The sequence below is a fragment of the Electrophorus electricus genome, chromosome 20 (assembly GCF_041902795.1).
Source record: "Electrophorus electricus isolate QZ-2024a chromosome 20, ASM4190279v1, whole genome shotgun sequence".
Classification (NCBI taxonomy): Eukaryota; Metazoa; Chordata; class Actinopteri; order Gymnotiformes; family Gymnotidae; genus Electrophorus; species Electrophorus electricus.
The window spans coordinates 12,207,285-12,233,643 of NC_137516.1; the positions used below are offsets into that span (position 1 = coordinate 12,207,285).

General features: G+C 39.4%; 1 long non-coding RNA gene, 1 other non-coding gene and 1 pseudogene across 2 annotated transcripts; all 3 read right to left on the reverse strand.

Annotated features, from left to right (window-relative positions):
• Positions 1-9,395: 9,395 nt before the first annotated feature.
• LOC145652591 (uncharacterized) lies at positions 9,396-25,181 on the reverse strand. The gene is made up of 3 exons (XR_014118840.1): positions 25,073-25,181; positions 24,675-24,756; positions 9,396-9,523 (listed from the first exon to the last, which is right to left on the reverse strand). It is a non-coding gene; the product is annotated as an uncharacterized LOC145652591 (long non-coding RNA).
• On the reverse strand, positions 9,913-10,077 carry LOC113585059 (U1 spliceosomal RNA). Its single transcript, XR_003411463.1, has one exon. It is a non-coding gene; the product is annotated as a U1 spliceosomal RNA (small nuclear RNA).
• On the reverse strand, positions 12,677-12,810 carry LOC113585061 (U2 spliceosomal RNA; annotated as a pseudogene).
• Positions 25,182-26,359: the final 1,178 nt, after the last annotated feature.

A 26,359-nucleotide genomic window follows, 5' to 3' on the forward strand; every position in this document is an offset into this window, starting at 1 on the left:
AAAAATGTATGGAATCCCGATGTTACCTACCTGTTAAACTTAATTCTAAAGTAGTAGGAGAAATAAAGGTTACAGCCTAGATTGACCATACTGTGTGAGAGAGAGAGAGAGAGAGAGAGAGAGAGAGAGAGAGAGAGAGAGAGAGAGAGAGAGAGAGAGAGAGAGAAAATAAATATTAATGAATTATTTAAGTGATAAAACTGTTCTACGCAGCTGGGAAAAGCAGCCCATCTTCTCCCCGGAGACGAGGCAGGCAAAGCTGTGATCGGAAGAACTCTTCCGCTTCCCAATCAACTCTGATTACACGCTCATCAGTGTCACATTATTCTGTGAACTTAAGTCGAGCTTCCCGCGGAACAAAGTTAATCGATTAATTTTATACAAAGTAGTGGCTGGCAAGAATGAACGAACAACATTAGACACAGGTTATGTATATTCACATTTCTTGAATAAATTATTGCACCGTATCATTTTGAAAAGTGAGTCAGGCGCAAACGTACAAGCAGTTCTACTCTACACTAAAACAATTAAAATTCAGCTATCAACTTGATATCTTTGACAATTTCCTTAATACAGAATGTGCTTCAAACCTTTCATTGACAGATTCCGCACACAAGTTACAATAACTGCAATATGTGCTAGTGAAGTGATAAGCAGTCACAAAAGGCGAACGGTTGTGCAAATAACGCAATTGCAATAGAATCTATTGGTATTTCTCGAGCTTAAGGGTAGGCAGCATCGCAGCATCGGACACGAGTCTTCTTCATCTGTAGCGTGTCACAAATAAGCTATGGAAACATAAAGCATTATTTCACCTCGTTTTTTATTATTAGATATGGGTTACGCGTCACAGAAAAAAATCTAGCATCGCTTACCCATAATCACAACGAAGAGCCGTAACATACTCGAAGAAAGCCTCACGCCTTTTTCCTGAGGTAGACCTACTCTGCACATGCAATGTTCACCTGTAACGCACTAAAAACACTGTACTTGATGTACGGCTACAACATTGCATGTGGATTCAACCAAAAAGAAACACAGGGGTGGCTTCTTATGTTAATGTATGGTAAAAAGTGCAGGAAACGTGAATTCGTCGTTTGGAAATCACTTTAGATTAAAACTGTAGGTTTTCGGTATTTTAATAGTGTAATTATGGCGCCAAATCCAAACTTGAGGGATTTTCGCTCCTTTAAAGCGCGAAGCAGACGTGTGTGTAAAGCTTAGCTGTGACAGGGCTACTGACTACGCGTTCAAAATAATTTTTAGCTCTTATCCAGTATCCCTCATACTTATCAAAGGTGGTCTCTTACCTTTAACCGAATCATGTCCGAAACAGTTCTCATTTGTCTTTACCTTGCGAGTACAGCAAGTTTTCCCTAAAGTGCAGACACCGTTGGGAGTGACGTGAGCGCATATGCAAATAGTTCGACAAATGCAAAATCTAATCGGTAACGCGCTTAATTAAGATGATGGAATTCATAATTCGTGCCTTGAACTACACACTTGACAACCCATCATGATGGATTAAAGAGAAAATGCGTCTACCTTTAAAAATTAAGTAAACATTTACTGTAATTGGCCTAAACATATAGATAAAGGCCGGGCTCCCGAATATGGTTTAAGCCTAGTATTGGATTAAATTGCAGGGCAAATGATGAATCACGAAACGTCTTTCAATTCGAGGTTTAGGCTTAAGCAGGGGATAGGAAAGTGGCCCTGACGATTTGTCCTATAGTCCGTTCATTTAAAAAATGGATGCTAATAACTACTTTAAACATAAAAATAATACAAGAGACTGTTATGCAACGCCCTAACACACATTTACTTTCCCTGACAGGTTACTTCACCTGCAGTCTCGCGCTGATCAGTATGAAGCAGGTAGCCTGTAATTATGCTGATCCTCCAGAGTTTCTTTATTCATTTAGCCTGTAACTTTGGTGTAAAAACAGTGGTCTAAACTGAGAACACCCCTTAAACCTGCATAGCCTTCACACCTGCTCAACTTCAAGTTCAACAAACGAGAAAGTATTTCACCCCACATGCAACTGAAAACAATTTATTTAACTTAGAAAAGAGACTTTGACTATTTAACTTAGACAAGGCCATGTAACACATGATCTCTGAAATAAGTTACCATGTACCAAGACCTTTTCCTATCATGTATATGGACAAAAAGTCCAGCAGTGATCCCAAAATTAGCAAAGCAAAACATCTTTAAAAGATAATCTAGGTGTACCAAACAATCAAAATAGAAGAAATTAAACATTTATCTAGAAATATATTACACTTACTGAAGTGTAATATAGCTAGGAAACAGCTAATTGCACCTTCAATGAACAAATACTGAACAGCATTGAAATGAAGTTACTGCCAGTGAGTCAATGACTGAGTGATTAAGTGAAAAATTAAGTGGCTGAATAAGTGAGTGAGGGAGTGAGTGAGTGAGGGAGTGAGTGAGGGAGTGCGTTTTTCAAGTGCATAAATTGAAGTGAACCACAGACAGTCTGCATTAAAGGAGCACACACATTCTTCTCCCACAGTGAGCAGAGTCCTCTCAAGAGAAACAGCCTAGTCTCAGAAACTGTGGCTTCAAATTTTGTGAGTAAAGCCACTTCAGCCACAAAACTGCAACCCTTAGCCTCACTTTTGTAGACAGTCCCACATAGCACAATGCACGATGGTGCCTGCTACCTATCTTCAGGCTAGGTAAATATTGCATTCCCAAATGTAAAGTATCTGAACTATTTCCCTAATTCTGAGGCTGAATGAACCTGTTCAAGCAGAGAAACCACTAAGGACCCTCCTTATCTGGGATCCCTCCCTATTTGGAGTCTGTCCAATGGAAAGCAGATGGAACAGAATTATTGCTGCTGTCCAGTTGCAGTTTTCCATATATCTCCCCAGTAGCCTTGAGATCATATAGAATACCACTGGCCAGAAAAAGACTGTGATGGACTATGTGCAATGGGAATCCTTCACTGATACTGTGTGTGACTTAAGATCCATCATAAATTCTGCACTGCCAGAAGCCTGGGAGATACTACAAGTCTACATGTCACAAATGATTTACAGTAGAACATTTCTAAGAACCAAGGCCTATCTTCTAAAAGGAGATAACAACTGTCAGAACTTGCTATTTTTGTGAAACTTGTGATACATTCCTGTCAACAATCAGATTCCTGTCAGAGATTTTACATTTCTGAAACCACTGACACTACTTTCACTGCACTTTCATGAAGAAATTATATGCACATTTTTCTGCAGAAATCTCTACAACACCCAATCTCTATTGCCATAGTTTCCAAAGCAAAACACATATTTAGTCAAAGTAAAATGTACTTATATAGTGGTTTTTACAACAGGCATTGTCACAAAGCAGCATTACAGATGTTCGTGTCCAAGCCCCTAGCAATAGGAGACAGTGGCAAGGGAAAACTCCCTAGAACATGACTAAGTAACCTTGAAAGGAACCAAGATTCAATGGTGGTGGTGGTGGTGGGTGGGGGGGATCCTCCTCTGGCACCAAAGTAGCAAGAATATAAACAATAAAGAGCAGAATAAGTAGTATGAGAAAATATTAATATTAAAAATGGTGAAATAAGCAATGAATGTCTACTCCAGTTTTCTAGAATCCTAGTCTGAGTTCAATGATGTACATGTGTTCCCATCTTGCATTAGAACATCTGTCAAGGGCAACAGAGAAGTAGTTGACTGGGGTGGAGGGGTGGTGGGCTACAGCAAGGGGCATCAGGGAGTGTTGGGAGGAGCTATAGCCTAGCAGCTGAGATGGGTTGAGGCTTAGTAACAACATGACATCAGGTGTAGGTGAACATTAACAGAAAGAGAGAATAGATTATTAGGCATGTCCAGGTACAAAGGTGTGTAAATTAAGGAACTATAGTGTGCAGAGTTGGTCTCCAGCAGATCTAGCTATGGCAGCACAGGTAACAGAATAGAGCCAGAAGGAAACACGGACATGAGGGCATCCTGGAACATCAGCACTCTGCCGCTCTGTCAAGAAATTTGAGTGACAAAAGCGAGGTAAAGTGACAGCATCATAACATCCCAGTTTACCATAACTCTCAATGCCCATGGACCCCCAGATCTACACCTTTACCTAAGATGGGAAGTAGTTAATAAAATGCCTGACTATACAGATTGATTTTCAGCCTAGCCTTAAATATGGACACAGTGTCTGAGACTCAAATATTGACAGGAAGGTTATTCCATAGTGTAGGAGCTTTATAGGAAAAGGCTCTGCCCTCTGTGATAGATTTTCTTATTCTTGGTACTAGTAAAGAGCCTGCACCTTTTGATCTAAGCAGACATGGCGGGTCATAATGCAATTCACTAAGGAGTTCACTAAGATAAATGGCAAGACCAAGTATTTTAAAATCAATCCGAAATTTTACTGGGAGTCAATGTAAAGTAGGTAATATAGGAGTAATGTGATCAAACCTTCTAGATCTAGTAAGAATCTAGTACTGTCTATTGTGCTTTGTACTAGCTAAAGCTTGTTTGGGCACTTAGTGGAACAGCCAGATAGTATGGTATTACAGTAGTAGTTTTGGTGCTTCTGCATGTTACTCATTATAAGAAATGCTGTATGTCTACTTCCTACTGCATGATACCGACCAATGATATGTTGTCTTACCACCCTCCTACTCTGATGAGTATGGCAGTCAAGTCTTTAACAAAAACCTCACTGCATTGTGAGGAACCTCAGATTGCTAAGAGATCAGCATTCTGATTGATTTGTGCCATGGGTGCAGGTCCATTCTGTATCACTAATCATAGCAGCGGTGAAGAAAGGAAGTCCACTGCAAAGTTATACTGGCTGCTTTTTGTTTTATTCTACATCAGCAGCTACCAGTCACATATGACCCATGAAGACACCAGGTCTATCTCAGCACTAGCCATCATTTCTATTTTGAGGCTCTGAAAGAATCATTTTTGTCACCGCTAATGATAAAAGCCTATATGGGAAGGTACATTTAGGTGGGCAATTTAGCATAGAATTTGTAAAATGTATGGAATAGTGCTTGAGATATGGTGCTGGGATGACTTTTCAAAGGATGATGGCATGATTTATCTGAATTCTTTGGCTCAATAAGACTTTCATTCAGATCTCTATGGTCCTACTCCTCATTTCAGCCAGTTTACTATCAGCATGCAAATGTGCAGTGCATGATTCTCCCACTGCTGCCTTCACCATCACTTAGCCTGACACAGAGCTCATGGGAAACCAGAAAATTGCAAGGAATTAGAGCTGGCACAATACCAGGTTTTCATAATTAACATATCTACAGAAACTTTGAACAAAATATGTACAAGATACTGCGCTTTTAAGAGAAACTGAGCAGACCAAATCATGTCCTAATCATACAGCTTTTCGTTGTCTTATTTGCGATCATCAGAGTTTAAAGTAGAGAGCAGCAGATGAGCAGGATACATATCAGAATTAGTATTACAGAATTCTGTGATGTGCATATATGGCCTAAAATGAGTACCTGCTGTTTATCAAGTTAATACTAAATGCCATTGTATCTATGTACCGGTCAACAGTAAGGAGGCGCACGCTATGTGGAGAAGAGCTAGATTTATTAGGGTCAAACCCAAAGTCGTATAATTGTTTTGTTCTCGCCAGTATTATTACAGAGCACAGCAATTCAGTTGTCACTACCTCGTATGAAAATCATATGGAGCTGTAAGTCTAGTACATTTTCAAGTTTGCAAAGTATCCCATCTGACAGGCAATGGTGATGACCACTTATAGCAGTGTTTAAAATTGCAAAGTTATGACATAATAATAATAATAATAATAATAATAATAATCATACCATTATTATCAGTTAATTCATCTTTAATGTTATATGTTTTTGTCTCTTGGCAAATGAATTACACACATGTAGTCTTTGTAACTATAACTGCATGAAAGCTTACAAAAAGAACAATTTCATAAATAATGGACAGTGAAAGGGCAAACAGATGAACACATGAACAAAGCCCAACATCTGCTGTAGTTACTGGTATTTGTTTATTTACAATATTATTGTATGTTTATTATTAACATATCAATATTTCATTTTTTTAAACATCAGTTATGATCAAAACCTGTATATCATGACACCCATACAAGTAATCAGGAAGAATTACATTACAGAAACTTTCACCATTTACATAGGTTTGTGACTGGAATAAATGACTATAATAACTGCAGAGGTGCTTCCTGAACCAAGCATAACTCTCCATGGTTTCTAGCAGGAACTAGAGGAGATCTTATTTTCTCTACAGCAGCATTCTTGTCAGATGATTCCCAGGACAACCACTTATCTTTCACTCAACAAACTGTAGGATCTGTTTTGCAGTGACCCCTAGCTGACTACTTGATCCCTGCCCTGAGCTTGGCCTCTGTTGGATGATTCAGTCTGCAAGCAGAAGTTGCCATTGCTTGATCTCCTAATGCAGACAGGCTTGAACTCTGAATGTAGACAGGATCATGGCATGATGGATGAGGTGAGGAAGCAGAACATTTTGTCCAGGACTTTCTGAAATACATTCTATGACAGAATATCAGTTCATTATGACTAAACATCTATGACTGAATGTCAATTACACAACATTGGTTGCTTTTATTAGAATAGTTAAATAAATAAATAAATAAATAAATAAATAAATAAATAAATAAATAAATAGATAGATAGATTTGGTATATATATTAAAAATTATGAACTTGCAGCCTAGTGCCTCCTACATAATAATATCCTCTAAGAGGAATACATTTCAAAACAGGAGGGAGGTGGAAAAGGCATTTGAAATAGCCTAATAAAACAACAGAAAATGAATATGAAGGACCCATATGAATCTAAGTGTGAGAAAAAGAGGGAAAGATATGGGGAGTGATGTGACCATGAAAGAAGATTCATAAAGGGTTCATACATGAGTTACAGAGAGAAAATCAGACTGAGTCACTGGAAAAATAAGAGAACAGGAGTGAGAACCTTATCCTGAGTGAAACAACCAAAAAAAAAAGATACTTTCTTATTCAAACCTTTTGCTTTTATGAATGTCATTTTCAGATAGTTTGACCATAGTTATTAGTACTGAGATATGCAATTAATTCTTAGTGCTGTTGCAATTATTCAGAAGTGAGCATGTTAATGTGACATTTAACTAACACCAAGGAATGAATAAGAATGACTCAAATGGTATAAAAATCCAAGATGATTAAAAGCCTAGTTATAGAACATTTTAAACATTATGTGATCTTAACTGTCCTCATTATATGAGCAATTACATGGTCCTTTCTGTTAGGATGACGATATTATTTTTTTTTAAAGTGGTAAAAGTCCTGCTATGTAGATTAACATCACATTCCTGAAATAAAGGAAAATGCAAATTAGGTATATGATCTCTATTGCTAAGCCAATTTATGATTTGACGAATAGAAAAGAAAATGAGAGAGAAGGTTGGATGACGTAGAACTAGTGAACCAGGAAGTGCCTTGGATTAGCAAGGAGAAAATTAGAGTAGCTAGAAAGAGATTCTGAGTGGAAAGGCAGCTGGACCAGATGACATACCAGTGGAGGCATGGGAATGTCTAGGAGAGATGGTAGTGGGGTTTTTAACTGGATTGTTTAATTTAGGAAGGTGAGAGGATGTCTGAGGAGTGGAGAAGCATAATGGTTCTTATTTTTAAGAATAAGGATGCAGAGCTGCAGTAATTACACAGACAAAGTTTATCAGCCACAGCATGAAGATCTGGGAAAGAGTAGTAGAAGCTAAATCAAATAAAGAGGTGAGGATTTGCAGTATGGTTGCATGCCAGCAACGTCCAGAAAAGATGGGATGTTTGCTTTGATGATGTTGATGGCAAAGTATAGGGAAGGTCAGAAGGAGGTGCATCATGTATTTGTAGATCTAGAGAAAGCTTACGATAGGTTGCTGAAAGAGAAGCTGTGGTATTGTATGAGGAAATCAGGAGTGGCAGAGAAGTATGTGAGGGTGGTGCAAAATATCTATAAGGACCATGGTGAGATGTGCAATAAGAATGACGGATTGGTTTAAAGTGGAAGTGGAAGTGCATCAAGGGTCAGCTCTAAGTCCTTTCTTCTTTGCAATGGTCATGGACAGGCTGATGGACAAGATTATGCAGGAGTCTCCATGGAATATGATGTTCGCTGATGATATTGTGGTTTGAAGTGAGGTCTAGAAAAGTACAGGAAGGGTGGATTGTATGGTGTAGAGTTGCAGGAGTGATCTGTGATAGATGGCTACCTGCAAGAATGGAAGGGAAAGTCTATAAGACAGTAATGAGGCCTGCTATGTTGTATGGCTTGGAGGCAGTGGCACTGATTAAAAGACAGGAGGGGGAGCTGGAGGTGGCAGAGATGAAGATTCGATTCTCATTGGGAGTGGTGTAGATGGACAAGATTAGGAAGCTGTTTATTAGAGGGACAGATAGGCTGTTCTGGAGACAAAGTTAGGAAGGTGAGATTGAGATGGATCGGACATGAGGATGGAGAGAGGCAAAAGGAGGAGAGGAAGATCAAAGAGGAGGTTTATGGATGCGGTGAGTGGGGACATGAAGGTGGTTGGGGTCACAGAAGGGGACGTTCAGGACACGGCAAGATGGAGACAAATGATCCACTGTGGGGACGCCTAATGGGAACAACCAAAATGAAGCAGAAGTCATTTTGAAAGTAAGTTGACCATGTTTGGACTGTCTAGGGTTGGTTAATGAAATCTTGTTATTTACATGTCAACAAACTTCGCTCAACCTGTTCAAACAACATGCAGGTTTCTGCCTGCAACAAAAACAATTTTGTTCACTTTTATGCTTCACAGTGAGTCGTACCGAAGACTTTAGCTAAATGCCTGAGCTGATGATTAAAATATTTGCCATTGGGTGCTCTGAAATGAATTCTACAGGCAACAGAAGCACTACTGCATATCACAATGCCATTGCTAGTTCACATCACACTTGTTCTGATGCTAGCAGGCACTTACATTTAGCTGGTAGCCAGTATTTTAAACACATTTAAAATGCCTAAAGCTAAATGGTGAAAAGTGTGGTTGTATTTCACCAAAAAGGATTTCAACACAGGGATGTGCACCAAGTGGTTAAAGGTGCAATAAGTCACTTTTAGCACCAAATAGAAGCAAACTATTTATGACACTGATTATTTTTATTGCATGCCAGTTTCACAATGCGATTAAGAATCTTAGCAAACATTACTTATTGCTCCTTTAAAACACCGTGTGTGACTGTATACCAAATAAATCAGCAAGTAATGTGGGTGTCCCTGGTCCTGTACATATATTGTCTACAAAGTAAAATTTTTTGGTACCAGAACTTGGATCATCTGTGTGCATGTGAATATGTCTTGAAGGGTCTGTCACTTGCTGTACTGCTCCCTATACTAAATGACAACCTCCTCACCTTGCAGCAGGAAGCAGCTTAGCTTCCATAGACTTCTCACCACAGTCAGTGTCACATCAGTGGGCAGTAAGGAGTGGGGATCTGGAACGAAAAAAGATAGGAAAAAAAGACTAATCTTAGCTTGATCTTAGCCAAAAGGCTGAGAAGCAATACCATCCTATTTGTGATGGGTACACTAAAAATCTTACTGTTTGAAGTTGTTTTCATAAACTACAAACCTAACCTATTCAATCAATTTTTCCTGTTTCTGATCAAAAGCAGTTCAAAACTGATTTAACCCTCTATATCTCACAGCGACTGCTGCTATTTTTTTTTTTAATCTTATATTATTTTTAAATAATGGGTTAAATTCTAGAGTAATTAGGCTTAATGAGCTTCTAATCTCTTCTTATAGCAATGCTCAGTTGATATTACAAGTTTAAAAAAAACAAGAACTCACAAAATTAAACCTCACTTTAACCAGAGAAAATCATGGGAGAGCATGAATGCAGTCCCCCACTACCAGAAAATTCACAGTCGATATTCCCACATTTTGGGGAATTCGCAGGGGTCAGTACAACCAGAATGCAATGGCTGAGCTTTGCCCTGCATGAACCACCTTCTTGATCATGGTATCTCCCCTGCCAGGTAAGTATGAATTGATAGCGGACAGGGTAATGGGTTGATCAAAATCCATACCATTCAATCAGATGGTAAGCGCTCCTTTCTTAGACAACTGTACAAAAACTTAAAACGTAATACAAACCGAAAAAATAAATTATTACTTTAACGTATTGCATTCCATTATGCACTGCTTCTGAATACATAATGAGCCATAGGACATTCAGACATATGTTTTATTTTTGAGTGCCACAAAATCTTAACGTGAACACAGTGGAGTAACGTATTGCTACATAGTATAGAGAAATGGAGCTTGGTGATTCAAAATCGAAACAAATTTGTTGACGCAAAAGTGTCAAGCACTTGCGCATGCTGCACCATTTACTTTCAGTTTTGTGAGATCATGAGTAAATGTGGGTGTCATTTAGTCTCCGAAGGTCAGCAAATGAACAACTTTAAAATCCGTTATCAGTTCGTTATCAACGCCCGGAAAAAGATGGGAGATCATTCAATAGTTCTCACGAGTTTATACGGGGAACTACGCTATGATTATAAACTTAACATTTAAAGCTCTCTTCATATACTGCAACAGACTATCATTTGCACTGTTCATTAATATACGTCGCTTATTCCTACACATATGATACACCAAACAGAAAACATTATAAACACAACAAAAAGCCCTTCATAAATCTTTACAAACTTAACAGAAATCAGAACTTTTTTTCACAGAACAAATGGGGGTGTGCACCGTACCTGGTGGTACTGCAATACCGGGTCAATAGGTGGAGTGGACGGCGCAATCAATTTAATATATGGTCCCTGGGTAGGGGACGTTTCAGATATTAAACTGATAAGTTTTTTCCTTTTATTCACCAACTTCACAAATACAAAAAACCTTGGAACAATACAAGTCATTCAACCATCACAATCAATAAAATGAACAAATACAAGGTCTATTATAAAACATCAGAAATGTTTTACACAATAATAACAACAATTTATCAAAAATATCAATCACTGCTCCTAGTCTAGTGCAACAAACACTACATGTTTTAAACACAGTTAAACACTAGATTAAAATACTAAAAACAAAACTCAAATTTAAAAAGATAACATCATGCCTAAAACAAGGGGGTCCCCCTCCCATTTATCTCCCAAATCTACATAATTCCAAAAACCCATGTAATTTAAAAACACCTCACTCTTCTTCCAGGGTTTGTCCTTTGGGTACTCTTACTTCCTGTCCTCTGGAGTCCCCAAACAGATCACTAAGGGGGTGGGGGCTCTGCTGGTATATGCCTCTTTTGTCCCTTTTTAGGTTTTTCTGCTGGTGCCTCCTTGCTATCGAACTGAGGCCAAGGCCCCTCTGGAGTAAGGCCGAGGTGCACACTTCTGTAGTTGGGGATTGGGGGGAAAAGAAGGTACCTGCTCTTTGTCCTTTGCCTGCTGCCCCCCTTCTGGAACTATGACTGTCTCTCCAGGGTCTCTACCGCTGTCTCCACATCGGGGTTGGGGTTAGTTGGTGCCGCACCACCCCTGCCCCTGGCCACCTCTGCTGCATAGGATTTCATTGTCCTGGGGCAGGAGCATGCCAGATGGTCCTGCCCTCAACATACCCAACACCGCCAGGGGCCCACACAGTCCCCGGCTATGTGCCCCAACTCCAGGCAGTTGAGGCACCTCAGGTGTAGACAGTTCCTCGTCACATGCTCGTGGCCCTGGCAGACTCTGCAAAAGATAGTCTGTCCAGAGTAAAACATAACCCTTGTGGCCTCTGTTCATAAAATAAGCTGGGGGTGAGTCAACCCCCTCTTACCAACCTCCTTAAAAGACAAACCCCCAGCTTGTCTCAGACCTGTCTATCTCCTGGGAGGACTTCCCCATACTGCTAGGGTCACATTCAAGTTAAACGTGAGTGGCAACTATTTTATACTTACCATCCCACAATGGCTCCACCATGTACTCCTTGCCATTCAAATGTTCCCTCAGACTGTCCCTCCGCTCCAGTGCCCACCTGCAGCTCTCTGTAGAGAAGGCCATATCACTGTGCACAGATTAGGCCTTCCAGTCGAGCCCCAGCACACCAAAGATGATTTCCCATATGAAGGGGACCCTCTCCATACAGGGGTCCCCTCCTCCAGGTCCCTCAAGCAGAACATGGCTGTATTCAGCATACCACCACTTGCACCTAGCCCAGGCTCTGCCAAGGTCTCCTCCCTGGCTACAAGGGACTCCACCAGTCCCTCAGTCTCTATCCCAGCGACGTCCTCTCAGCAGTCCAGTTACACTGAATCAGGGATCCACCCCAGGCTGTCCAGCAAGGTCTTGACTCCTTCACCTCCCAGGTAGGTCCAGATAAGCTTAGCCAATTTTTTTTTACATAAAATACTGAAAAATAACCAAATAAAACTTTCCAAAAAGGAAAATCAAGCACTTCCATGTGGCAGTGGTGGCCAAGCCACCTACTGCATGCAGGCAGTGGTAGTTTAGTGTTTAAGGTACTTGACTTGTAATCAGAAGGTTGCTGGTTCAAGCCCCATGGCCAAGTTACCACTGTTGGGCCCCTGAGCAAGACCCTTAACCATCAATTGCTCAAGTTGTACTTATCATAATTGTAAGTTGCTTTGGATAAAAGTGTCAGCTAAATGCTGTAAATGTACTGCTGCACATAAGGTTACCCTTGACCTCCTTCTAAAACTTGCAGTGTAAAAATCCAATAAGAACAGATTCTACACTTGATCTTAGCCAAAAGGCTGAGAAGTGATACCAATGGGCTGCCAAATTGAGGGTAGCCATTCAAGGCATGAAGAATCTCTCTTATGTTTTCAACAATGCACAACATATATTCATAAAAACAAAAAAGTCAACACTTCTTTTTTTGGTTAACCAGGTCTAATAATGCCATTGTAAAAATGGTACAGTAGAATGTGTCCAGCCTTGCACTGATGATGGCCAGGGGCTACCATTCTTTAGGAGTAGTGGCAAAGTTTTGGCATTATTTCTCAGAAAATTCTGAGAAACAGCTAACCAAAATCACCCTATATGATATGAATATATTAATTTGCTCAAAAGTAGTATGACTAATATAGAATTATGAATATATAGTACAGTAGAATCTGGTCATAATTGCACTGGTGAAAGCCAAGGACTCCTACTGTTATTTGGTAGTGAAATTGTTTTGGCTTTATGGGAAAATTTTGAGAAAGAGATATCCATGCTGTCTTGAAGCTCCATTATCGATGTTGGGTTTTTAATATGGATTTATGTACAAATGGTACAGTAGACTGTGCCTAAACCTGCACTGGTGGCAGCCAAAGGCTTCTACATTTATGAGGTTTTTGTGGGATTGCTTTGGCATTATAGGACAATTTTGAGAAATAGATCAGCATCTATGAAATTAGTATTTCAATTTGCTTAAAGGTAGTATGATTTTAAAATGGATTTATGAAGAAATGGTAGCCAAACTTGCACTGGTGATAGGCAAGGGTTCCTTCTCTTATGTAGTCATGAAACTGTCTTGGCATTATGGGAAATTTCTGATATCCAAAATCAGCCTAAATGAGTACATGAATTCACCTAAAGGTAGTGCGATTTTAATAAGGGTTTATAAAAATAATGGTACAGTGAAATCTGTCCAAACTTACTCTGCTGATAGGCAAGGGTTTCTAATCTTTTGTGGTAGTGGAACTGTTTTGGCATTATGGGAAATTTCTGAGAAATAGATATTCAAATTCATCTTATTTTAAATTAGTAATTTAATTCACCAAAGGGTAGTATTTTAATATGGGTTTTTGAAAAAAATGAAATTTACAGTGAAATTTGTCCAAACATACTCAAAATTAATCATCACAAACTACATGCAAAGAACTACCAAAAACGTAAGTAATGTTAACATTTTGCTTTTCCATCATGGCTTCTGTTCTCAGCAGTGCGCTGAGTGCAACATGTTTAGTTAATCTTCCTCTGTCATTAGCAATAGTTTTATTTGTGTAATTACTAGTCTGAGACTACATCACATAGTAATAAGGAGTTCATGCATTTCTTCAATGAGAAAATTAAGCACATTAGAGATAACAAAGAGAATTAACATGACATTGGGAAGCTACTTAGGGATCAGAACAACCAAGCCAAAAACAACTCTAGAACCCTTTACACCTATCCAAGAGCCAGAAATTCCATCTCTGCTCTCATGCTCAAAATCCTCCACTTGCTTACGAGGTTCACTGCCCCACACACTTTCTTAATAAAGAAATAAATAATAATGAATAATAAACTCCTCATTGAACCTTGGCTACGTTCCTAAATCATTCAAATTAGCAGTAATCAGACCACTTATCAAAAAATCTAACGTCAACCCATGTCAGCTGTTAAACTACAGGCCAACCTCAAACCTTCCATTTATTTCCAAGATCTTAGAAAAAGCTATAACTCAGCAGCTAAGCTCATACTTGAATCAGAACCAGATACATTAAGTTTTTCAGTCAGAGTTTAGGCCTAAACGTAGTATGGAATCAGCACTTATTAAAGTAGTTTATGACCTCTTTTTGGCTTTTTACCAAGGTTATGTCTCTTTCCTTATATTGCTTGATTTGAGTGCAGCATTTGACACTATAGATCACAATGTCACGATCAGTCCTTCCCATTTTCCGTGTTCCATGTTTTCCCTGTCTTGTGTTTTTTTGGTGGGCGCTCAAGTGCACATACGAGCTCTCCATAGTTCGTATACGCCTTGAGAACTGCCGAGAAGGTTCTATGTCTGTGAGTTCTTCCAGGGTCACCCCACCAGTTCCTGTGGATATCCTGCAAGCCACCCAGTATGTTCCTGTTCCCGGGGTGAGAGACACCACCCGTCCTGATCCTGGTCCTGTTCCCGGCATGAGAGACGTTGCCGGTCCTGATTATGGTACTGTTCCCAGCATGGGAGATGCTGCCCATCCTGATCCAGTACCTGTTCCCAGCGTGGGAGACGCCGTCTGTCCTGATCCACTTCCCAGCGTGACAGATGCTGCCTGTCCTGATCCAGTTCCGGTTCCTGGCATAGTGGATGCCGCCAGTCCCGTTATCAGGTCTGTTCCTGTGGCCAAGCCTATGGACCTCCCGGACTTGCCACAGCTGCACCCCCGGACCCGCTGCCACTGATGATTTTTTTTACTCTGCTGATAAACAAGGTATACTATTCTTATGTAGTAGTGGAACTTTCTTGGTGTTATGGGAAATTTCTGAGAAATAAATATCTGAAATGAATTCACCTAAAGGTAGTTCGACTTTTAATATGGATTTCTGAAGAAAATGTTCAGTGAAATCTGTTCAAACGTACTCTGCTGATAGTCAAGGGCTCCTACTGACATGTGGTAGTGGAACTGTTTTTGCATTCTGTTAAAATTCAGAAAAATATGTAACCATATTTTTAAAATTTCTCTGAATTAAATGTAATGAGCATGTAAACATCATTACAAATACAATGACTTTAATATAGATTTATTAAAAACTGGTGCAGTAGAATCTTTTCAGACTTGATCAGGTGATAGCCAAGGGCCACAACTCAATTGGCAGCGGAATTTTTCAGCCTTGGAGAACCCCATGCCCTGCAGATTGGCAACATTTCATCCCTGTTTTAGCTGGAAGTCAAGCAAAATTTCACCAGGGATAACCCCTGTTTTAGCTTGCATTAAAGCTCTACAGTAAACTCTAAAACTCTAAGAAATATTATATAGAAAAAAAGCATTTTGCAGAATGCTTAAGATGCTTAAATATATTAGCAATTGTGTTTAATCTAATTATGAAAGCAAACTAGTTCAATCAAGAAAACTGCATTTTGTACTTTTAAATGTAATAAAAGTGCGTGTCCATCAAAACTTCCAAAAAAAAGACGCAAGTCTCTGTTTCTCTTTGCATAGAAAACGTTAGATTGCGGTGAGCAGCGAAATACCGTAAAATCAGGCATATAGTCGCATTCGAATTTAAAGCTCAGATAACTTGTCAATCGCTAAAGCACGGATAGTTTGACCACGGTGACCGACGTTACATGCAAAAGCAATTTCCATACTGCTTTTAAAATGTCAAATTACGCAAAAAAGATTGCTTATTGGTTTATTCTGAAAATGAACTAAATCCTTCTAACCAATTTATTGAAAAGGGCGATTTTAGGCCCACAGTGAAATAACTTTGTTCAAACAAAGAGGGGCACCATGTGAAGATCACTTTTGCTGAGTGCACCGTTACTCTGCCTAAAGAAATGGAGAGTTATGCAAATATTATCCCACATTTTTCTTCTGTCTGTTTCAGAGACCATTTTTAAATGGTTAAATCATTCAGTAATGTCACAAAGTCGCAGAGGATTTGCAGTTCTGGCCCAGACCTTGAGGTGTAGAGGTTGAAAGTTTACTTACTTAAACACACACACACACACACACACACACACACACACACACACACACACACACACAAATGGTCCATATGTTCACTATGGATCAATTACATCCTGATCCATGATCCATGTTAATCATCCAGGCACCCTAGTTGATTAACACTGTGGGCATGATTTTATTTAAGGATTTCAATATAAATACAGTCAACATATTTAGTCCTAAAAGTACATTCTTCAAATCCTAGTAAAAACATAGCCTAAAAATTCATCACTGACTTTACACCATTTGTTGTTTTTCTTTTTTTTTCTTGGTCCTTAAAACTTTGGAATTTTAAGAAAGGTTTCAGGTTCCTCTTTCTTAAACACCCAAAGGTATCTAAATGTGTAGTGATAAACATCTAATGCTACTTCCAGAATCTGAGCATATTTTCTGAGATTATAGAAATTAGGAAGAGTTTGATTTGCAAACTCAGTTTGTTACTACAAGCAAAGGTTACTCTGAGTTTACTACAAGCAACTGTAGCTTACTACAAGCAAAGGAAAGCACCATATCCTTCATTTAATAGATCAGCTACACTCCATGTTTAGCAAAGGCATTTAATATTAATGGTCGCAGGAATATCACAAAAATTCAGTGTTTAAGACATATCTGGCTCAGTTTGATTTCTGTATGAATTTGCTAAAACTGCATATTTTAAATCAATATATTAACATAAAAAGTGCAACAGGAAAAACAATTGATTTTTCTTTAGAAATGAAAGTAGTTCAAAGAGAACTCTACATCATAATAGAATTTCATTATATGTGAAATAACTAAGACTAGAAACTAAAAAGAAATTACAGTTTAACAATCTAATGAGTATGTCATACCGCCAAATCCCCTAATGATCTACACTACCCAGCAGGCTGTTCATCACTCACCCAACGATCTTTCTATGTATCAAATCTAGTTTTTTTGTTTCTCGTCTCTGATTTTTGCCTGACCCTTTTGGATTGATCTGCCTGTTTTTTTGTATTGTTCTTCTGGTTTTTGACACGGACTGCCTTTCATTCATGATTTGGATTACCCCTGATTTTGTCCTTCCCTGGTTTTGAGCACCAATAAACCTCATATTTTATATCAGCAAGCATCTGACCTTGCCTGGCCCATCACAGAATACTTTGCCATCATGCAGACAGCAGATTCGGAGGCTTTGAAAGAGGCTATTAGCAATCAAGGACAGCTACTCAGCCAACACCAACATGTACTCGAGGGCTTCATGCGATCTATGGGCACAATTGCCAAACAGCAAGCAGACCAACAGACACAAATGTCTGAAATCGGGCAGTGTCTGAGAGAACTCACTTCCTGGCTACAACTGATGAATACTACTTCCCAGTTCACCCCACCACTAGCCTCCATTGCTGCACCTCTCTGCACTCAACCAGCTGTTCCTGTGAGTAAACCTGAGAAATATGACGGCTCCCCAAACAAGTGTCGGGGTTTCCTTTTACAATGCACCCTGTATTTTAATAGTATCCCACCATCTTCCAGCCAAGCCGAGATTGCGTTTCTTATCTCCTGTTTATCGGATAAAGCGCTAGATTGGGATACTGCCATATTCGAGAATGTGGAGACACTGGCTAGAGGGGGCTAATTATCCCATTCTTAGTCATCACCAATCATCAAAATCTGGAATATATGCCCACAGCCCGACAATTGAAGCCTGCCAGGCTCGTTGGTCGTTATTCTTCTTGTGCTTTCATTTTAGGATAATGTATTGACCGGGAACCCGCAGTACGAAAGCTGATGCCCTCTCTCGCATTCATCAAGAGTAGATGGAGGAGGAGAAGGACACCATGGAAACAATCCTTCCTACCTGGGTGCACCTGTTGTTTATTTAATGGGAGATAGATGAGGAGATCCAACAAGCCACACAAGACACAGACATCCCAACTGGTTGCCCTGCGGGTAAACATTACATACTTGTGACATGCTGGGATCAGCTGTTGACCTGGGCCCATTCTTCACTCACTATGGGTCATCCAGGTGAGACACACACTCATCAGCTCTCATTGTGGGAAACAATGACAAGCGACGTTCACAGGTATGTTTCTTCATGTTCGAACTGCAGCCAAAGCAAGATCCACAAGACTTTACCCACAGGAAAACTCATGCCGTTTCCTGTACCCGAAAGATCCTGGTCTCACATTGCTGTGGATTTCATCACTGACCTCCCCTGTTCTGAAGGTAACACTACTATCCTTACTGTAGTGGATCGGTTCTCTCGAGGTATGAGGTTCATTGCTTTTCCAAGCTTGCCAACAGCATTCTAAACTGCAGAAACTTTATTTGACCAATTGTTTCGTATATATTTGGCATCCCGGAGGACATCTTGTCAGATCGGGGACCCCAATTCACATCTTGTGTTTGGTCGTTCTTTTTTGAGCACATAGGAGTATCCATTAGCATTAAGTCTGGGTATCATCCACAGTGCAATGGACAATGTTAATGGACTAATCAGGAATTAAACAAATTCCTGTGTTGCTTTTGTATGTACAATCCCTCAGACTGGTCCAAGGTGGGCCGAGATGGCCAAAAACTTGCTCACTAGTTTCTCCACTGGCAACACTTTTTGAGTGCGTTCTAGGGACCATCCTATGCACACCTCTTTGTTGGATTCTTTGAGAAACATTTTTTGAGCAATATACTGGACCTGTACACTTACCATTACCCTTAATGTCACGATTAGTCCCTCCCATCTTCTGTATTCCGTGTTTTCCCTGTCTTGTGTATTTTAGTTCCATGCCATAGATTCGTTTTCTCCATCCCTCGTTTAGTTCAGGTATTTAAACCCTGTCTTGACTGCCTTTTTGTCATATTTAATCTTCATGGTTGTCTGAGAAGAACAGGTTCTTCTTGGCTATTTCTCGAACTGCCTGTAGCCTGTCATGAAGCCTAGAAACAAAGTCACAGACAGACAGAGCAGGGGCAGACACAGGGGTGGAGAGCCACTTCTCATGTAAGACCTTAAGAGGTCTGTGAACAGCGTGTCCAAAGAGCAATGTGTTCGGGCTAAAACCAAGAGACTCATTCACAGTGTCACAGATGGCAAATAACAAAAGTGGAACTCCCTCATCCCAATCTTTATCAGATTCCAAACAATACATCCTCAGCATATTCTTAAAGATTTGATGGAACTATTCCAAAGCACCCTGTGATTCTAGGTGATAGGCGCTGGATACCTGATGTTGTATGTTGAGCTCATGGGTAACCTGTGTGAATAGATTAGACATAAAATTTGTGCCTTGGTCAGACTGAATACATTTGGGTATGCCAAATGTGGTACAGAACTTAATCAGTGCTTTGATCATAGCTTTTGACTTTAGGGAAGGAAGAGGAATAGCTTCAGGATATCTCCTAACAGCACACATCAAAGTAAAAAGATAATGAGTCCCTGAGCATGTTTTTGGCAAGGGTACAACACAATCAACTAAAACCCTTTCAAAAGGTTCACCAACAATGGGGATGGGACACAGTGGAGTAGATGGAACAATCTGATTAGGTTTCCCAACTACTTGACAGGTATGGCAGGTACCACGGTACTTTACTACATCAGCTCTAACTGATGGCCAGAAGAAATATTTCAGAATACGCCAAGTGGTCTTTCTGACTCCTATATGACCAGAGAGGGGGTGATCGTGAGCTAGAGATAATACGTGGGAACGTTACGACAAAGGAACAACTATTTGAGACACAGAATCATATTCTTGGTTAGCTGTGAACGGAGCCCATGTTCTCATTAAAACATGGTCCTGAAGGAAATACTTGCTTTGATATCCTGAGGGTTTAATTTTTCTATTAATCAGTTTAAAACAATGATCTAGTGTCTCATCAGACCTCTGAGCAGCAATAAGATCTGACCTAGACATAAGGTCATGCAAAATGATGGGAGGAGGTACAATAGGGTTAGTATCATGAACAGTTTCAGAAACATCCGAATCATTAGAAGGATTACTCATGAAAGTGTCTGATAGGGAAACGACACATAAGTTGTGTGCCTGAGCACGGGTCAACACACAGGCAGGGAACTGGCTAAAATTATCAGGCTAGAGTCAACATGGTTTTCCACCACTTTGGGTACAGGGAACACAATATCAGCAGCTATGTCATTCCCAAGTATAAAGGAAACTCCACTCACTGGCAATTCAGAAGGAACGGCCACTTTAACAACACCAGTGTAATTGTCTGAACATAAACACATATTGTGCAGTGGCAGCTTAAGTGTACCTAACTCAACGCCTTGAACTAGGATGTCACTACCACAATAGGTCTTTTCTGAAAATGGCAACACACTGTTCAAAACCAGGGATACAGCGGCTCCAGTATCTCTCAAACCTCTAATTTGTTGTTTCCTTTCATCAGATTCTGAGAGAGAAATATAACAATCAAAAATGAAAGGTCTAAAAACTGCCTCTATATCTGACTGTGGTAACAAAGGTAATGTAGTCATAGCTTTTAGCTTTTTCGAAGCATCCACAGCACATGCATTCTTGCGCTTAAGAGCAGGACAGTTAGCTATTATATGTCCATGCTTGTGACAGTAAAAGCATTCTCGTGTTTCCACTGGGGACACAGCTATAGTTGACGGAGGTGTGTTCTTGTGTTTCTGCGATGGGGCTGAAGCACGACTGTGAGATACAGGGGGATTGAAAACAGTTTTGTGGGTTAATACAAATTCATCAGCTAAAGTAGCTGCAACTGTACACAACCACATTCTCAGGAAGACATTGCTTGAATTCCTCTACAAGCATTAGCTCTTTCAGTTCATAAAACGTGATAACACCACTGGCTGAACATCTTTCAAACAACATAGTTTTTCTCTTGCAAATTCAGTGAAGGTCTGGTTAGGGGTTTTTACTAGCCACCTAAAGTTTTGTCTGTATGCCTCTGGATCCAACTCATAGGCTCAGAGAACAGTGTATTTAACAACTTCATAGTCTGAACTCTGTGTAAGTGTTAGCAAAGAACACACTTCTTGTGCTTTGTCCACTAGTTTGCACTGTAGCATTAACAACCATAGGTCCTTAGGCCTTCTCAGAGACGTTGCAATGCGCTCAAATATCGGAAAATAGGCGTCCACCTCATTTTCCCTGAAAACAGGCACAAGGCCAATTTGATGACTAGCATCAAAATTGTCAGCAGCAGGAGTATAGTTGGTTGGGACTAAGGCCACTCAAGGAGAGCGTGGTTTAGGGACTGGAACAAATTCCCGTGGTGGGCTGGCTGGCATAGGTGAGGCAAGCTTCTGAGGAAGAGGCACCGGCCTCACGGGACCCATACTCATCCTCATCAGCATCATCTCCTTGTCCACCTCAATCTGTACAGCCTTAACACGCAAAAGTTCTGTCTCACACTCCTGTTTGTTTATCTCCAACTCCTTCAACTCCACCGCTAGCATATGATCTACCCCAGGGAACAGAGACATAGTGGAATCTATACGTAGACCAGCCTCAGATTCGTCAGCTGCCTCTGCCACTGGTAAACACTGATCTGAGCCCATAGCAACACCCATTGGGCTACCCCTCTCAGGCAAAATCCCATCACGAACAAGACAAGACTCCAACACTAACTTAATGTCCCTCTTAGGTGCAGTATGAGGAACTTCTACATCAAAGAAGTCAACTATAAGCAAAAGGTCAACCTTGCAGCCCTTATCAAACTGTTCAAGCGATGGACAGATTACAAACTCCGTCAACTCAAAACTTGCCATTATGTCAAACACAACAACAAAACAAAGCACAAACACAACCGCCCCACCCCCAAGAAAAAAAACACCAACCAGACAAGCAAAAGCAAAACAACACACTAACCAACAGAACAGGCACAGGCCAGAAAACAGTGGACGAGCCCCCAGTTGTTACGACCCCGTCTAGGCTGTGAGGCCATAACAAGGAAAAAGAAGTACAAACAGCTAATGTACCGGAAGTTGTGAAAAAGTGAGCAGCAACAAAACAAACAGAAACACAAATGGAAGGTGTTTTTCAGTGTATTTTACAGAGGCTATGATTCATAAACAAACAAACAATCATACTGGTACAAATATCTTCAGGAGTGACCCAAGCCAAAATAACAAACAAAACCCACACTAATTAAATAAAACTACACACTAACTAATCCTAACAACACAAGAAACCTACAACAAACTTTCCTAACTCCCAAACACAAAAACAGAGACAGAATCCACCCAACAAAAATGGCAGTCACTCCCTACCACCAGTGTCCAACACCAAAATACCAATCAAACAATATTTACACAATCTATATATATGTATTTATACACAGCTACCAAAGCAGGAGGAGTGAAGCCCCAATTTGGTGATAAACAACACATTTTCCAGCATGACAGAGCACCGTGTCACCGTGTCAAGGTAAAAGTGGCTCGGTGAACAAAACATTGTAATTTTGGGTCCATGGCCAGGAAACTCCCTATATCTCAATCCCATTGAGAAGCTGTGTCAATCCTCAGAAAGAAGGTGGGCAAACAAAAACAAAAAAACTGTGATCAACTCCAAGCACTGATTAGGCAAGAATGGGTTGCCATCAGTCAAGATTTTGCCCAGAAGCTGATATCCAGTATTCCAAGGCAATTTGCAGAAGTCTTAAAAAATAAGGGTCAACACAGTAAATATTAAGTCTTTGCTTAAGATGGATGTATTTGTTAATAAAAGGTTTTTTTAAACATACGAAAAGCTTATTATTGTACTTCACTAAAGCATTTAAACATCTGACAAAAGGAAAAAAAAACTGAGGCAGTAAACTTTGTGAAAACCAAAATTTGTGTCAGTTTCAAAACCTTTGGCCACAACTGTATACATTTGGAGTGGGCCAGTTGTGGGAGAGTGAAAGCAGTTATGTGACTCCAGCAATGTTTCCATGTTTCCACTTGTAACCGTAGTGTGGTGCTGTTGGAAGTAATATCATCCAAGATGAGTAAACTTCAAAAGGTCTTTCCTACGTTCGGTAGGAGGGTTTAAACAATGAAGAGGCAAATCTGGATTTAATAAATGTATTACTACAACAAAAGTATCTGTAAGAATACAATACAGCCCAAAAAAGATAACAAAAAAGTTACCCAATTAGTCTTATGCTTTCTTCTGTGTACGTTTTAAATTCAGTCCCTTTTAACTGCAGTCTTATATTCACAGACATTATACCTAGGTCTTTTCACAATTCTCCCCACTGATTTTACATTTCAGGGTTTGAAGGTCACATATGAAACAACAAGAGTCGCACACACTAACATGACTTCTGAAAGTGTTTGCTTAGCTGTCAGACTTACCTTAGCACAAGAATAAAATTAATAAACACAAATAAATAACCTCCTTCCCCCATCCCACCCCCTTTTTAAAAAAAATTACCTACAAAAGTACTCAACTCTATATACTATGGGTAATTGGCTTATTATCTGTATTTCTCTATCGTAACCACATCCTAATAAATCAACTGCGTATTTGCTAGTCAACTTTGTGGAAAGCTAACAAGGAAACTTACCGGGGGCTAGATGCTGTAATGGCTGTATAGCACTTAAACAAGGTGATAACTTGCGATAACTTTTGGGTAAGAGCTCTAAGCACTTTTCTGACCCTCTTATCACTTTGCTATAAAACAACTCTTTAGTGCACTGTCAGAAAAAAATGTCGATATGGAGTTTCTCTGGTCCATGAGAGGAGGAAAAATGACGTAGTGGGGAAAACATCCGCTCACTGAGCAATGGGGGCACTATCACTAAATTAAACTCTTCCTTTGAATGAGATTTTTAGGTGGGTTCCATACTGAAAAAAAATTATATTACATAAGGCAGTAAAAATACTAAATTTGTAGTGCAGAAAAATTGGTTCCAGTGGTTTAACTAAATCAGAATATGATCTTGCATTTTAATCTCAAACAGACAACATTCAAACAGCCTGTTTTATTGGTGCTATAGTTATATTTACTCTCATATATTTGATCGAAAATTAACCGTTATTTTTCCTGTTTTGTACTACACAAATAGGCATGAGAGACCACAGAATTGTAAGAACTGTGGGTGTGTGTAAAAAGGTGATCACTGCTTTCTCTTTTTCAAGGAAAAATAAAACATTTAGCAACTGCACAGGATATTTCATTTACACAGACATTTGAGTGCTTTATTTAAATTTAAATGAATTTCCCAACTTGAATTAACATGTTTCATGTGATTATGTGACGTGTGTCAAAATGATAATTAAAATGTTATTTACCTTATTTATTTGCATTCAATGTTAATGGAATCGACTGCATTTTCATGGTCTTCCATCTCAGCCAATCAGGACAGGACAACATCTAAGTAGAACAGGTGACTTTTTTGAAACATGGCGGGTGATGTGTTCAGTACAATATAATACATTACATACATGCTGACCAACGATCTAATGAGATCTAATGAGAAGTTTAAATTGGTGTGAATGGATAAATTGCGGGACACCGTGTCTTGAAACAGCGTTAATTTAAAATGTCAGTACTGTAGCTAACTAACTAGCTCGAATCTATCTTAACTAGCTAGCTATCCTAGCTAAATTAATGTATCTGGGGAATTGGATACCATTTTAAACAACAAATTCTCAGATAAGAGAATTATTTAGCTTACCTTTCAACCTACCTGACACAAAATGTCTGCTGCACATGTAACCTAGACATTGATACTCTCGGGATCCAATAAAATCCCCGTGGCTAGAGAGCCCTTCTGTCTGTTAATAGCTTTAAGACAACTATTAAGTCTTTTAACTCCATTTTGGACCTTGGAATCATGTAATATGTAATATGCAACCAAAATAATTTTTAGGATGCGAAAGATACCAAGATGACTTACTACTTCCAAAAATCCAAAAGGCAAACAAAGGGTATTTTTCTTTAACTTGTGCCATTCTCTCTGAACCAATCACAAAAACCCACATTGTGTGGTTATTTCTTTGCTTATTTCTGATTGGCTGTTTGAGTCATATGAAACTACAAGCTACAATGCCACAGCTCAGCAGAGCAGATATGCTCTAATCTTTGAGGTGAACAAGAGAGGTAGCTAGTTTTTAAGGCAATTTTAATAGCTGTACAAGTGTAAATTCAAAGAAGTTCAAATAAGCTTGAATAAGCTTCACTATCGCAGCCAGTTTTGGAAGCTTTTCAATAGCGCATGTTTGGCCACACAGTACATTTAAGTCTTATGTATATTTGAAGACACATGCACATTTTTCAATTTTATTTTACTATGTTTTGATTTAAACCAGTATTATTAGCTGTAATAATTTAGAGTCAACTGCAAGCCCTTTCTCTCAGCCTTTTTGTGGCTTAAATGCATAGATGTAATGTAGCATTAGCCAAACTGCTAGCAGTAATATATCATAGTAATAGCTTAGCAGTTCTTGTCTTGACGGTGCAGCTGATGATGTTTTATATTTGACTTTTATGGAGAAAAGAAACCCTTTAATTTACTATTAAGACAATAACCTTTTTTTTCAGTTTTATTAACTCCAAAAATCTTTCACTGGTTAATGCTGGTTACTGTTTTTGTTTTTGAAGAGAATCCACAGATCTTGCTGTATTTCTAGTGTCATGAGTTACCATTTTATTTGTTATGAAGACATACCCTGACGATATACCCAAGATAACTTATTGTGTATATCGCACAAACTGTTAGAGTGAAAATAATGATTATCAGATCACATTGATCCAAAAGGGTTGAAAAGGGAGATGATAAGTTTTACAAGGGGTGTGTTTTTTTCCCATGTGTTTTTTTGTTTTGTTTTGTTTGTTTTTTTAACAAAGGGATTTGCATCTCCTCACATCTCTCTTCAATTCATGTTCTGAATATAGATCTGGATTTCAAAATATTACTAATATTACATGCCCACCCATTGTGTTTTACTGCCCCCTAACCAAAGCTGGGATAGTT